Raw genomic sequence first — 12,657 nt, forward strand, 5'->3', positions numbered from 1 at the left:
GGAATTGAACCTGAGTCCCTGGCGCTGTGAGGCAGCAGTGCTAACCACTGCCAACTACAATATACAGAAACTAAAAGAACTGTCCAACCTCACTTCCCTTGCTTTGGATCACCATCAGCAGCAGCAGTCAGTTGCTTTCTCTGGATAATGAGCAGGAGGAACATATACCCGAATCTTGATGGTCACCTTTGTGTGCAGCTGCGTCACGCTGTGCACAGCTCCTCGGCATGCAAACACCAAGTGTCACAACTGATCTTGCCCTTGTTGGGCTTTGCTTGTGACTGGTTCAGTGGCCCACAAGGGTGTTTTCCTGGTGGTGGAAAGATCAAATCGCACATGATGTCTTTTTACTCAGTCACTGCACATGCACACATGCTATGGGTCATGTGAGGAAAAAAATAAGCATTTCGGGATAACTCAGGGCAAAACCTTCTGTCCCAGCCTGCAAGACCCTCATCCCATTTGTGAGTAAAACAAATTCTCAAGGAGTTGTAATGGATCCAGCCTTTAATTCATTCTCTGCTGGTGCTGCCAGACCTGCTGAGTTTCTCCAGTAACTTTCTGCGCTTGTAACACATTTCCAATATCCACAGTATTTTGCTTTTTAAAAAAATTTACACCTCACAACCATTCCATTGAAGAGGTGAAATTTCCCTTCCCATCCTTCATAGCAGAAGGCCATTTGGCCCATGTGAGGAAATAATAAGTACAACTACTGTTTGGTTGTAGTGTAAGAGGGGAAAATCTCCTCAACTCAGGGGATTGACTCAGAGCTGGCTGGCCACAGCTAGTGTCCTCTGCACTTCTAATTAAAAGGTGACTTGGTGACGGGATAGCAGTCTCTGTGCAGTTATTTTGGGATCCAAGAAAATCTGACAATTTGGCTCCACAACTGGCTGTGTGGCAGGAAACAGTGAATGATAGTTGAGAGGTGTTTTAAAGAGTAAGCAGTGAGATTCTCCATCTCTCAGTGTTGTGAACGATGGTACTCATGATACTCTCTGCCGCGGAATGCTCCAGGTAGTTGGACCTATTCTGTTTCACCTATCCTTCCCGGAAAATCCTGCAAAGGAAAACACCTTTGACCACAAGTCTGTCTGGAAGCGGTCAGCACGTAGCATCCTTGAGACCCCGCTGGTAAAGGAGAGAGTTTGGATCCTGTTGTGTGGTTCCCCGAGCAGACTGTCAAAGTCATTTGGCAGAATGGCTCATCAGCAGAACTTTCTAACAAGCACCAAGACATCACTTGGTTGGACGTGAGAAGGGCACTACCTGTGAGACCCTTCTGCTGCGCCCAGGTGGTAGAGACTGTTATACATCCCCTGCTGGAATGTGCCTTTGCAAAGCAACTCTGTTGGGAGATGCAGTGGGTTTTCTCAAGATTCATCTCTCGCAGCTCCATGATGCAAGACTCTGTGCTCTACAATGTGTTCGCTGGGTTGCTCACCAGACTATAACTGCTTGGTCTTCCAAACTAAACAGCTGACGTCAACTGAGTGTTGCAGACTGACATATTCCAAGGTCCAAGACAATGTGCTGAGGGATACACGAAAGCCTGGGGCAGCTGCTTTCAAGCCACAGTGGGGAAACAGCACTGTCTAAGTTCTTTCTGTCATCGTACAATGAGGATCCGTTCAGTTCCGAAACCGTGTTCCCTCCAAATGAATGTCAATAATTTCCTGCATGAGTAGAAAATGCCTTTGTCTGGCAACTGCAGGGAAGCTCTGAGGAAAGTCAAATTCCAATCTGCTTTTATTTCCTGTTTAGAATCTTTTGCATGTACTTAGAGATAATGAAGAAATGACCTTTTAACATAAAAAAAAACTGTTTTCAAATCCCGGGGCAGCCTCTTTCAACCCTATCTCTGTCTCAGTCAGCTCGAGGACTGAACTCCTCCAATTCTGGCCCAGTGCACACAGTCAATTGCTGCCAGCTTTTACTTACAAAGCACTCAGTTGTCTGCCTGGATACAAAGGTGTGGAATTCCCTCCTTAAACCTGCCTTTCTTTCCCCTAGTCTTACAGACAGCTTCAAACTGGTCTTTGGGACACCCTTGTCTATTCCACGATGAATTCCAACACCATCCCCATGTACCCCGCCCCCCGCCCCCCCCGACAGCACCTTCCCATGTATGTGCAGAAGGTGCAACATCTGCCCTTTCACCTCCTCCGTACTTGCCATCCAAAGGCCCAAACAGTCTTTACAAGTGAAGCAGCATTTCACCTTTACCCCCTCCAATCTGGTGTACTGTATTCACGGCACCCAATGAGGCCTACTCTACATTGGAGAAACCAAACACAGACTGGGTGATTGTCTTGCAGGATACCTCAGGTCTGTGCGCAGACACGACCCCAACTTTCCTGTGGCCGGTTAATTGAACACAGCATCCTGCTCGCATGCTGACATAGATTAGATTAGATACCCTCCAGTATGGAAAAAGGCCCTTCGGCCCAACAAGTCCAGAGTGACCCTCCGAAGAGTAACCCACCCAGACCCATTCCCCTCCCCTGTATTTACCCCTGACTAATGCACCTGTCACTCTTGGCAACCGAGCATGACCAACTCACCTGACCTGCACATCTTGTGGGAGTAAACTGGAGCACCCAGAGGAAACCCACGCAGACAAGGGGAGAATGTGCAACCTCCGCACAGACTGTGGTCTGAGGCTGGAATCGAACCTGGGTCCCTGGAGCTGTGAGGCAGCAGTGCTAACCACTGTGCCGGCCTTTGATCCAGTGTGCCAGTGAATCACAGTGCAAATTGGAAGGACAACATCCCATCTTCAGACTAGGCACTTTCCAGCCTTCTGGACTTAATATTGAGTTCAGCACCTTCAAATTGTGAACTCACCCCCTGTCCTTGCCTTTCTTTTTGCTTTACTTGTTATATTCTCTGACCATATCCTCTCCACCTTCCCCCCCGCTCCACCCCTACCCCCCAACCTCAGTGGGACTGTCTGTTCTTTCAAGTCTGGCAGTTTGCGGCACTGTTGTTCTGCCATTCACATGTTCTGATCACTTAATCTGAACCATCAACATCCTTTCTCCCCCAGCACCCCATGCCCGCCTGACTATTCCATCAATGCTGCCCCCTCCAAATCTCACATCAATCATCTCGACTTGAAGCATTAGCTTGCTCTCTCTACGTGGATGCTACATGACTCTCTGTGACTTGCAGCATTTGTTGTTTTCAGTTCAGATTCCAGCATCTGCAGTCATTTGCTCCGACATTGTGTACGACCTGCTGGTTTGAGACAGTGCCTGACCACACACCCTGTCTGCAGCCTGATGTCTCATTCTCAATGACAGTGCCCAGGCCATTCAGTCCATCATGTGTGTACAGGCTTTCTGATCATGTTCACAATGTGCTGATATCTTCTGCTTTTTCTCTGTAACTCTGCTCATTGTTACTTTTTTAAACAATGACCTAGCGTCCTTTCAGAATGCCTCCATTGAACCCATCTGCACCAGAGAGTGCATTCCAGGCACAGATCAAACTCAATGTTTCATCAGAAGTCAGCAAGGGAAAATATATGTTCAGAGTATTCACTAACCACAAAGACTTGTTGCAGAAAGACCTCAACATGTGTCCACTCAAAACAAACACAGGCTACAAATGGAATGCAGATTTAACCGCATTTGCCTCAAGCTGTCTTTCAAACTATCCCCTGAGTAGAGCACACCGGCAAACAATTGGTTGAAAATTTGGTATCTGGGTTGAGGAGGGAAGGTGTCAGTCCAACTCAGGATGATGGCTTGTTCCTGGGGTTCAGCTGCTGTTGCTGGACCCCCACTGTGACACTAGCAGGAAGTGACTGCTCAGGTAATCTACCCAGACTTGCCTCTGCCGGCTGGAAAATCATGCAAATTAGTCCCAGAGCTGGCAAGGGGAAATCCCAGGGCCCACGGCTGTAGGAAAGGAAGCCAGGAAGTGATGAGTCTGACTGCGTACAGATGAATGGTGCATTGTCTGACACACAGCCCAGTACAGTTAAAGGCGTTCCTTCGAGCGTGGCAAGTGGAGTTATACAGTAATACAGCAAAGAAGCAGATCCTTTGGTCCAACCAGTCCATGTCCCCCCATACTCCCAAACTAAACTAGACTCACCTACCTGCCTCTGGCCCATATCCCTCCAAACCTTTTCCATTCATGAATTTATCCAAAGTTCTTCTGAGTGTTGTAACTGTACCTGTATCCACCACTTTCTCTGGCAGTTCATTTCACACACAAACCAATCTCTGAGGAAAAAAGTTGCCCTCATGTCCTTTTTAAAACTTATCCACTCACCTTAAAAGTATGCCCTCTAGTGTTGAACTTTTCCACCCTTGGGAATAGATTCTCATCATTCACCTCATCTCGACCCCTCATGAGTTTATAAACCTCAGTAAGGTCACCCCTCAAACCTTCTAGGTTCCAGTGAAAAGAGTCTTTGTCTTTCCTGTCTTTTGTTACACCTCAAACCTTCTGTGTGCGGGCAACATCTTGGTAGATCTTTTCTGAACCCTCTCCAATTTAATAATCTCCTTCCTGTCACGGGGTGACCAGAACTAGACACAACAGTCCAGAACAGGTCTCACCAACAACCTCAATGTGCCGTCTCAACCCCTGTACTCAAAGGTCTGAGCAATGAAGGCAGGCATGCTAAATGCACTCTTAACAACCCTGTCTACATATGAGGCAAATTTCAAAGAATGATGTACCCGAACCCCTCGGTCATGATGCACGGTGCACAGTCAGATCCCAGTGGCCGTGCAAATTGATTGTTGAGTCGCCTGGGGTTTCCTCCACAGACTCACTCTCTGCTATATTTCACAGCTTCAGCCCTTGAGAATGAGGTACTTTTCTTTTCAGCTTCCTGAACCGTCAGTATACCTCAATGAGCCTGTTCCGTTGGTTAGTCAGATCTTAGAGTAGGATAAAAGGCCGGCACAACATCGAGGGCCGAAAGGCCTGTATTGTGCTGGACTGTTCTATGTTGTATGAAGCGATAACAAGGATTTATCTTCTTCTGGGAGATTTTTACACGTGGACAGAATGTCCATTGAAGAGCATTAGCTCCCTTTCAGTAAGAACAGTCAGAAACTAATTGTGGTTATTTGCTTATTTGGGGAAGAACAAACTAAATTTGGAAAGTTAATGTTTCACGTCTGCAATGGAACTGTTTTAAAAGAAGTCATACTGTACTTGAGACATTCATTGTGTTTCTCTCTCCTCAGATAACCTGCTGAGTTTCTCCTGTCCTTGCTGTTTTATTGTTGACATGTGGGTCTCAGGATCATACTGACAAATCAGATCCTTCAAGATGAGGACATTTAGCCCAGTTTGACTTCATACTCACAAGCTCACCCAAAACTGTTGAAGGGCTCTGCTCCCACCAACCTTGTCAGGAAGATCCTGTGAGTGAGTAATGATCCCCTCACAGTTTACAATGGGGACACCCATCATTTTTAAACAATGACCCCTCATTCTGGATTCTCCAACAAGGGGAAAGATGCTTTTCACATCTGGCTGTGAACTCTCCTCAGGATCTTATCATTTTAATCAAGTTGCATTCAAAATTCCAGAGGTCATGCAAGCAATCGCCATGAGGTAACCCTCTCATTCCAGCTGCTGGTCTCCTAAAACCTCTCTGAACCTCTCTGCTTCCAGTGCAGTAATATCCTTCCTTCATTAAGGAGACTGACACTGTCGGTAGTTCTCTAGCTATGGTCTTACCGAATGCCCTGTCTGAGTAATGCAGGACCTCCCTACTTTTCGATTCAATTTCCTCATCAGAAAGGATCACATTTTATGAGTGTTGCTGATGACTTGCTGTTGTTGTACACTAACCCTTTGTGATTCATGTATGAGGGTACCCTGATCCCTCTGTACCTTGGAGTTCCAGCATCCTCCGACCATGTAGATGGCGTGCGTTTTTTTTTTCACGTTCTGCCAAAATGGACAATTTTACATTTTCCCACAATATTTGCCCACTAACCCATCTACCTCCCTTCGTAGCCTCTTTATCTCCTCTTCGTTCCCAGTGTATTGACAGAGACTGTATCATCGTGTGGAGTCATGTTAAACAGCCTGTCAACTTCAAAAACAAACTGCAGTCTCTTTCAACTTCAGAGACGTCCTACAAATCTATCAGGTCAGATTCCCACTCCTCATTTCTGGTCAATTTGGACTGCAGACATTAACTCTCTTTCCTATAGTGATTGTGACAAGGTCAGGCAGGTGGACCCCACAGAATCTGAGGTCCCCGGTTAGGGCTGTTAACCTGGTCCAATTGGAGAGCCCTGGCTGACTGACAGAAACAGGAGTGTTTGAGGTTCTGCTCACTCTGCGACCTGGCTCTGAGGGAGCTGGGTCAGTGTCAAGGATCCTCCACGTGAAAGTAAAGGGTCACTTGCTGACAGGATACTGGCCTCTGCGCAGTTACTTCACTTCTCTCTCTGTCTCCAGAGTTGCTGCCAGACCTGTCGAATTTCTCCAGCACTTTCTTTGTTTGTTTCGGATTTCCACCATCTGCAGTATTTTATCTCTGTCCCACTGCGCACTGCTGTTCCTGTGTCACATTGGTGGAGAGCAGGCCAGAGGGAGGAGCTCTGGTAAGGTGCAATGCCTTTCACAGTCAAACAGCACACCAACCCCTTCCCATAAAAAGAGTGCGGAAAGTGGGGTGATCTGTCTGGCACTCAGACATGGGCCATTTCTGGGCTTGTATTTCTTTACAATGCTGTGGGAAGTGAGTTGTGTTCACAAGAATGAGCAGGTGATTGACACAACTGCAGAGCAACTCACTGCTAATGAAACAGCCTTCGAGGTGCAGAGATCGCTGTGATGAAGCACTGTGAGGCAGTGTGCCCATGATGCTGGCCCTAGAAAATGTACTTCAATAGCAGTCTAGCCAGCCACCCTGTTCTCACTTGCTGTGCCTCACCCAGGTAAGGAACAAGTGGCTGAGCAAACACTGAGCGCAGACCTGGGGACTTTGTGTGTATGTGTGTGTGTGTGTGTGTGTGTGTGTGTGAAACAACCCAGTACCTTCAGGTGGAGGGAGGGTCAGCAATGAGAACGTTGAGTGAAAGCAGACTGAATTCTGCCAAGGCTCCTCTACACCAACCCTGCTGTCTCTCTCAGCTTCACAAGTTGTGTTATTTTTTTGAACAGAGGAAGGAGGTTAATGTTGCTGACTTGCTCAGCAAGACATTGTGCAGTACAGGACAGTCACGCTGACTCAGCTGTTTGTCACTGACTTATCGGTCCAGTCCCACCCCAGGCAGGGTCCTGCAATCCGGCTGGCTGAAATGATTAATTCAATACAAAACACACACCAGAGATAGGGCCTGCTCTTACCTACCCTCCCTACAAAGGGAAGGCACTCTGGCAAGCTGTTAGGCCACAGTGCAAATCCTCTAAAGGACAGTAGGGCTCCTACTGCACTTCCCACCACCTGGACATCACTGAAAGCAGTCTCCCGTGATTCTGGCACAGGCCGGTCAGCATAGCTGGACTTCCAGAAGCCTGGCAACCCCCTGCCAAGCCCAGGAAAATCCCCACACACAGTGAAGGAGATGCACAGAAACCAGCCCCTGCAAATTCCCCTGAAAAACATACTGGACTTGGAAATGCATCACCACTCCCTCACTGTCACTCATAGGAGCAAGACTCAGAGACACAGAGAGAGAGAGCAAGAGAGAGAGCCCACAGGGAAACAAGATGCAGCAAGAGAGTGACTGATGCAAAGTGAGAGTGAAGGTGGGGGGAGCAAGGCAGGAGGAAGGGAAAGTGAAATAGAGGGCAGGGGGTCACAGCTAGTCTAAGGCTGTACATTATGTTCCTCTGAGCAATGCTGGAGACACAGGCTTGCTGTGAATGGGCCCTGACCAAGCCACCACACTGTAACACCTTGCTGTACTGGACTGGATTGGAGCTCAAAAGGAACGGTGATGTGATTCTCCACTTCAGTTCCCCGCAGAATTACAAACACCTTGAATGGATACGGCCTGCCCTGATCACAGAAAACCTGGGGAATCTTTAGAGAAGTGGGAAAGCCAAGTCCAAGAGGATTCAACTCCCAAGAAAGCTCTGCTGGAAAAGACTGGCAGCTCCTTTGATGAACATCCAAGAGATTTGAGAGATTTGCATTTTGTCATCGCTATGTCTGCCAATGGAGGTGACACAGAGAGGGAACCAAATATCCCCCAGCCGATACCCAGCCTCCAAATGCCCCTCTAAGACCTACCCACCATGGGTTTTCTTCAAGAGGGCAGAGGGAGGGTTTGTGTGGCAGCAATGTGTGTGTGTGTGCCTCCTGAGTCAGGGTACCTGGATAGCAGGGGGCAATGCAGCAAGGACAGGAGTCAGGAGAAGTGCAGAGGTTCAGGGGGAGGGGAAGGTGGAGGGAGGGAATAGGTTAAAGCAGAGAATGAACACATTCGGTTCTTTCTCAGAGGTTGGACATTGTTTAATCTGCCCAGAAAACGAGTTACACTGAAGCTTTGTGATGAAAGAAAGCCTGGGCTGTGAACCTGAATGATAGGAAACCATTCTCCCTACTAAAGTTGTGCACACACATGCATGCACACTCTCTCTCTCTCTGTCTCCCCCTAACACACACACTCATACATGCTCACACACACAGCCATTCACGCTCACTTATACACACACACACACAATCATACACACTTACTTACACACACACACTCTGAATGACTAACCAACATGCAAAGAGACACTGACTAAGAAACAGAGACACACACACACACTCATGACACCTGCAGTAACCCACACACACTCACAAAGACGCAGATACACACTCACTGAGAAACACACTCACAGATAAGTATGCTACAGACTGGAGAACAAAACCAGACAGTCAAAAACAAATCCAACGAGGAATTTAAGAGAGCCATCCTCACCTGTATGGCTGTGAGAAAGGGGACCTTACTCTGATGGGGAATGGTGCAGGTCCATCAGAGAGGCTCTTCTTCATTTGATGCTGGATCAGCACACAAGGGAGAAGGGAACAGGAAGATTTACTGAGAGGATGAGATAAAGCTGTCTGGCTGGAGATAATTGTGGAACAGGAGCAGCACCCACTGAGCAGTCGGGCTAGAAGGCTGCCTTCTGGAAAAGCTTGCTGTGATCTGTTTCGCTCAGGGTAACTCTGGGTGTGCAAAGTGGGGATTTTGGGAGGCCAGGTGAGTGGTCTCCTTCTGGATCACACATCGAAATACAGGCAGACACCTGGAGTGGGAGTCGGCCATTCAGCCCTTCCAGCCTGCTCTGCCATTCATTCTGAACATGGCTGACCCACTATCTCAGTGCCATATTCCCCCCTTCTCCCCTTGACAATCTATGAAATTGCCAGTCTCTTTCTTGACTGTGTTCAGTGGGCCGGTCTCCCCAGCTTCCTGTGATGGGGAATTCCACTGCCTTGCCACCCTCTGAGTGAAGAAATGTTCCCTCATCTCAGTCTGAAATGGTCTACCCCATATCCCCCTGAGACTGTGTGTCTCCTAGTTATAGACCCCCACCTACCCAGAGGAACCATCATCCCTGCATCGAGTCTGTTGAGCCCTGTTAGAGTTGTATACATTTCAGTCAGATCCCCTTCCATCCTTCTGCACTCAGGCCCAGTCAAACCATTAAATACAGGCCCAGTCAAACCAATCACTGCTAGGACAGTCCAGCTATCCCCATCTTCACTCACTCCCTCTATGTCAAGGGTATCCTGCCTCATGTAATGGAGATGAAAACTGTCCACAATACAGCAGGGGTAGTCTGAGCAAGTCCCTGCAAGACTGCAGTGAGACATCCCTACTTCAGAACTTCAACCTCTTGCAATGAAGCCACCTCAAGTACCTGCCTGTCTATTTTCACTGACCACCCAGATCCACATTTCCCAATACAGTATATCGCTGTTTAATTAACACTGCTGTGTTCTGTCTGTCACACCAAAGTTCACAAAAGAGCAGTGCTGACCACTGCATGATCCTCCTCCGACAGTGAACACAGGATCCGCCCCTCTTTCTCAAAGAATCAAACGAAAAAACAACTCACTGTAACTGGCTTTATTACTGACGGAGGGGTTTTTTTTCTTTAAAATTCAGGTAAATATCCAACCTCAGGACACATTGCTGCAACGCCCTGTCACATACAAAGCAGACGGGATTGAGTCGGCTTACAGAGAGCTTGAGAGAGATCAATTTTAAGTGAACCGTAGAAGTCTGGTTGCAGAAGGTGCTGGTATCTGCACACCATTCGGGTCAGCAGTGAGGTGAACAGCAGCCCCCACCCCCTGGCTACCCGCTGACTGAGATATGGCCTTGCCCTTTGGAGGACTCGAGGTCACAAGAACCTGAAGACATTTTAAGCAGCACGTCTCCTTAACTGTGGCTCTCTCTCTCTCTCTCTGCTGGATCTCACTCTCTCCTCAGCACCAATGACAACGGCTTTGCCTGTGTCTAGCAGCCATAGCCATACACAGACAGAGAGGCAGGGGGAGAGAGAGAGAGAGAGAGAGAGAGGGGGAAGGAGAGAGATAAAAGGACATAGCTTCAGACTGAAGTGGAAGTGTGAATCTTTAGTCTTGGTGAAGTGGCTCCAAGCAGTTGGGTGCAATGGAGCTGACGCCAGACAGCACAAGAGGATGGATTTGTATTCCTGCAGCACACTATCCTTACACTGGAGACAGTAGCACCAATATTGCATTGACAACCATGCATGGCTATCAGTCCATGCTTCACCGGGCATCCCTTGGTCTTTGGTCAGTATTACTGAAGTGGTCATCTCTCTTGTGGCCTTACCAGGTCGACAGACGGTTACTGATTAATCCGGGGAAGTTTTCAAAGATCTCTTCGGACTCCAAGCTGAAAGAGCCACCTGGCAAAGGGATGGAGTGGGATTATTGACAGATTAGCTGTTTGGCACAGGGGAACAAATGAGTACACTCTCCTTATTCCCCATCCCATCCCAGAAACAGGAGAGGACGGATTGAGTCAGCAGCTGCTGAAATCTGATGGATTCCCTCCGAGTGAGGGGGGAGGACACCTCAGGAGAACAGTTCATGGAGAAAGGCTGGGATTGGCTCTGTGTATTGGCAGGAAGTGGTTTCCCTATCAGCCAGTGAGGTGATACGTCATGCAGAGGCTGGAGGTCATGGTGAATAGACGTGGAGCTGGGAATACACGGCAGGTCAGGCAGCAGCCAAGGAGCAAGAAAGGGGAAGGGGAGTTAGGATGGTGATTGGTGGATGCAGGTAGGGTCTTATTGTGATTGGTCAGCAGGAAGAGAGGAGGAAGATGGGCAGGTCAGGGTGGAGGGGAAGGGAAGGGCTAAACACGGGATCAGGCTGGGGGAAGGGGCAGAGGGAATTTGAAACTGGGGTCAACTCTATGTGGAGACCATTGGTCTGTAAGCTCTCCAGGTGAAATATCAGGTGATGTTCCTCCAGTTTATGCCTGGCCTCACTCTGACAGTAGAGGAGGCCAAGGATTGACATGTCCTTGCGGGAAGTGGGAGTGGGAATGAAAATCGCTAAGAACTGGAAGATTGGGTTGGTTGATGCGTGCAGAGCGCAGACGTTCCACAAACCTGAGTCGGTGTTTGGTCTCCCTGGTAATCAAGGAGATCACATCGGGAGCAACAGATAGGATGGATCAGCTTGGATGAAGTGCAGATGACTCTTGTCGGATCTTGGGGCCTTTGACAGAGGTGAGAGAGGAGGTGTAGGGGCAAGTGTTGTACCTCTTGCGATTAGAAAGATGTGGTGGGGAGGTTAGTGGGGGGTGTGGGGCTGACCAGGGAGTCTCAGAATGAACAATCCCTGCAGAAAGCAGACAGGAGTAGGGAAGGAAACATGGTTTTGGTGGTGGGGTCTGATTATAGGTGGCGGAAATGTCAGAGGATAATCTGTTGGATTGGGAGGTGGCTGGGCTGGTAGGTGAGGACCAGGGGGACTTTATCTTTATAGTTATTGGGGAGAGGGAGTTTGAGGGCAGAGGTACTGGAGATGGAGGAGATGCAGTTGAGGGCATCTTTTATCACCAAGAAAGGAAAACTTGAGTCCCTAAAGAAAACAGTGTGATCTGACTCACCAACATGACAGTTGTAAGCCCAGATGCGATGTCCATCGTATTTGCAGCGACACTTGACGACATTGTTGGAATAGTCCGTCTCCACCACCTCATAGTTCGGATTGATGACAACCTGCAGAGACAGAGGCAGAGAGAGGAACACAGACAGACTGTCAGCAGAAGGGACACACACACACATTTCAGACAAACGTTTGACAGAAATGATTATCTAGTCTTCCCTTTCAGTTCATAAATTTATATAAATTAATGAAAGTAATTAACTAAGTTGAGGTGGCTGGGCAGATGATGTGCTATAGTTGTATGATGTAGGAGCTGGCTGATCCCAGTGTGAACTGCAGTGACCACATCTGCAGCAAGTGTTGGTTGCTGGAGGAACTCCGGCTCAGAGTTGATGATCTGGAATCTGAGCTTCAAACACTGCAGCACATCCGGCAGGGGGAGAGTGACCTGGACATTTTGTTTCCGGAGGCAGTGACCTCTGGCAGATTAAGTCATTCAAATTCAGTTATGACAGTGACAACAGGGTGTGATTGCAAGTGAGTCGATTGTGTGGTGCTGGAAAAGCACAGCA

The 12,657-nt window shown here is 48.2% G+C and overlaps 1 long non-coding RNA gene across 1 annotated transcript; it reads right to left on the minus strand.

The window, feature by feature from the left end:
• Positions 1-10,046: 10,046 nt before the first annotated feature.
• Positions 10,047-12,651, minus strand: LOC122543047. Its single transcript, XR_006309903.1, has 2 exons — positions 12,087-12,651; positions 10,047-10,872 (listed from the first exon to the last, which is right to left on the minus strand). It is a non-coding gene; the product is annotated as an uncharacterized LOC122543047 (long non-coding RNA).
• Between the last annotated feature and the right edge of the window lie 6 nt (positions 12,652-12,657).

Source organism: Chiloscyllium plagiosum, chromosome 42, assembly GCF_004010195.1.
Source record: "Chiloscyllium plagiosum isolate BGI_BamShark_2017 chromosome 42, ASM401019v2, whole genome shotgun sequence".
NCBI lineage: Eukaryota > Metazoa > Chordata > Chondrichthyes > Orectolobiformes > Hemiscylliidae > Chiloscyllium > Chiloscyllium plagiosum.